This window comes from Zalophus californianus, chromosome 3 (assembly GCF_009762305.2).
Source record: "Zalophus californianus isolate mZalCal1 chromosome 3, mZalCal1.pri.v2, whole genome shotgun sequence".
In the NCBI taxonomy this organism is placed as follows: Eukaryota; Metazoa; Chordata; class Mammalia; order Carnivora; family Otariidae; genus Zalophus; species Zalophus californianus.
In genome coordinates, this window is record NC_045597.1 from 154103593 (window position 1) to 154106861 (window position 3269).

The following is a 3269-nucleotide window of genomic DNA, read 5'->3' on the forward strand; positions in this document are numbered from 1 at the left end:
TGTCAAATAAATAAATTAAATATTAAAGAAGAAGAAGAAGAAGAAGAAGAAGAAGAAGAAGAAGAAGAAGAAGAAGAAGAAGAAGAAGAAGAAAATTGGATGACTCATACTTTGTAATTTCAAAACTTTCTACAAAGTAACATTAACAATATGGTATTGGCATAAGGATACACATATCAGTCAATGGAACAGAATTTAATAATCCAGATATAAGCCTTCATATTTATGGTCAATGGTATTTTGACTATGTGCCAAAGCAATTCAACAGAGTAAAAAAGTCTTTTCAACTAATGGTACCAGGACAAATTTATATCCAAATGCAAAATATAAATTTGGGTATCTAAGCACATCATACACCGTACACAGAAATTAACTTAAAATAGTTCAAATGACTAAATGTAAGAGATAAAAGTATAAAAGTATAAAACTCTTAGAAAAAAACAGGAAATATTTTTAAATTCATTCAACAACTGCCTCATATATGACACTGAAACCAGAAATGACAAAGGAAACCCTTAGATAAAATGGATTCATCAAAATTAAAAACCATTGTGCAGTAAACAATACCATCAAGGAAGTAGAAAAACAAAACCAGAAAGGGAGACTATATTTTAAATCATATACATGATAAGAAATTTGTATACAGAATACAGAAGGAACTCTTACAATTGAATAAGAGAAAAGTAATCTAATTCAAAATGGGCTCTGTACAGACTTTTCTCCAAAGAAAATATACAAATAGCCAATAAACACATGAAAAAATGTTCAACATCAATAATCGTTAGAAAAATTGCAAAACTAAACCACAATCAGTTACTACTTCACACTCACTAGGATACTATAATCAAAAAGCCAGACAATTAAGATGTTGGCAAGGATATAAAGAAATTGGAATCCTCACACACTGCTGGTGCTAATGAAAAATGGTGTAGCCACTTTGGGAAATGATCTGGCAGTACATCAAAATGTTAAATATAGAGTTACCATATGACCTAATAATTTTACTCCTATGGAGGTACTCAAGAAAAATAAGTGATATAGGAGAATAAGTAATAATAAACAGAAATAAAAAATAAATAAAAATACATGCCCTCTCGGCCTCCAGGTTCTGAGAAGATGGCAAAGGTCTCAGAGCTTTACAATGTCACTTGGGAAGAAATGCGAGATAAAATGAGAAAATGGAGAGAAGAAAACTCATGAAACAGTGAGCAAACTGTGGAAGTTGGAGAGGAATTAATGAATATGCTTCTAAGCTTGGAGATGATATTTGGATCATATATGAGCAAGTGATGATTGCAGCCCTAGACTATGGTCGAGATGATTTGTCATTGTTTTTTCTTCAGGAGTTGAGAAGACAGTTCCCTGGCAGTCACAGATTCAAGAGATTTGAAGCATGAGATTTGAAGCCATGGAAAGATATGATGATGCTATACAACTATATGATAGAATTTTACAAGATCCAACTAACACTGCTGCAAGAAAGCATAAGATTGCCATTTGAAAAGCCCAGGGGAAAAATGTGGAGGCCATTTGGGAACTGAATGAGTATCTGGAACAATTTGTTGGGGACCAAGCTTCTTGGCATGAACTTGCAGAACTTTATATCAATGAACATGACTGTGCTAAAGCAGCCTTTTGTTTAGAGGAGCTAATGATGACTAATCCACAAAACCACTTATACTGTCAGCAGTATGCTGAAGTTAAATATACCCAAGATGGACTTGAAAACCTCAAACTTTCAAGAAAGTAATTTGCTCAGGCACTGAAACTGAACAACAGAAATATGAGAGCTTTGTTTGGGTTTTACATGTCGGCAAGTCATATTGCATCTAATCCAAAAGCAAGTGCAAAAACAAAAAAGGACAACATGAAATATGCTAGTTGAGCAGCTAGTCAAATAAACAGAGCTTATCAGTTTGAAGGTTGAAGTAAGAAGGAAATCAAATACACTCTTAAGGCAGTAGAAGACATGTTGGAAACACTGCAGATCACCCAGTCTTAAGGTTCCAAATTCTTTCACATGACATTTCACAACTGCACAATTGAACTTACTGGCCTGTGACTTATTTACTAAATGCCTAGTGCTATTTATGTACTAATTTTTTGTTAAGAGGGCAATTGTAAAGAATGTTTATATAAACCTAAAATGCCTTTTATTGCTAAGCAGGAAGATGGAGAGAGTCCACGGAAGAGAGATTTAACAAGATTCATATTGATTGTACATCATTCTCTTCATATCACACATACATAACTTCTCTTAAACCACAACCTGATGTAGAAATCCCATAAATAAATCATGTGATTTATTAAACTTGCAAAAAAAAATACATGCTCTCTCAAAAACATGTTCATAGCAACATTGTTTAGAATAATCAAATGGAAATAAACTAAATGTCTACCAACTTTTATTTTATTTTTAAACTTTTAAAAAGATTTTATTTATTTATTTGACAGAGAGAGAGAGAGAGCACAGAAACAGGAGGTGCAGCAGAGGGAGAGGGAGAAGCAGGCTCCCTGCTCAGCTGGGATGCTGGGATCATGACCTGAGCTGAAGGCAGCTGCTTAACCAACTGAGCCACCCAGGTGCCCCATCTGTCAAATTTTAAATGGATAAATATACATGGTATATCTATACAACTGAATATTATTTGGCAATAAAGAGAATAAATTATTAACATATACTTAGCATGGATGAACCTTGAAAACATTATGCTAAGTGACAGAAGCCAGTCACAGAAGATTATATATTGTGGGATTCCCTATACAAAATATAGAAAATATAGATTCCCTATACTTTTGCAGACAAAAGTGTACAGTATAGGCAAATCTATAGAGAAAGGAGGTGAGTTGAATGGGGCTGACTGGCAGCAAGGGGTGTGGAGAGTTATGGCTAATGAGCACAGGGTTTCTTTCTGGGTGATAAAAATCCAGATTTAGATCACAGTGTAGTTGTACAACTCTGTGAATATATTAAAAATCATTAATTGAAACACATCAAATGGGCAAACTTGGGGATGAAGATATCATATCTTAATAAAGCTGTTAAAAATAGGACATGGAATAAAGGGCCAATATGTATGGTGATGAATTATTAGTTGTATGTTTCTACATTCCATATTTAATTAATCACTAAACTATAATACATGGATCACACTTAAAAATAAGTTCTAAAGCCAATTGAATAGGAAAGGATTTTTTGAGAGACACCAAATATGAAGAGACTGGGATATTTGAACCAATTGTCAATCCATTTCACTTTAACAATATCC

General features: G+C 33.5%; 1 pseudogene; it reads left to right on the forward strand.

Annotated features, from left to right (window-relative positions):
• Positions 1-1116: 1116 nt before the first annotated feature.
• LOC113920857 lies at positions 1117-2002 on the forward strand (annotated as a pseudogene).
• Positions 2003-3269: the final 1267 nt, after the last annotated feature.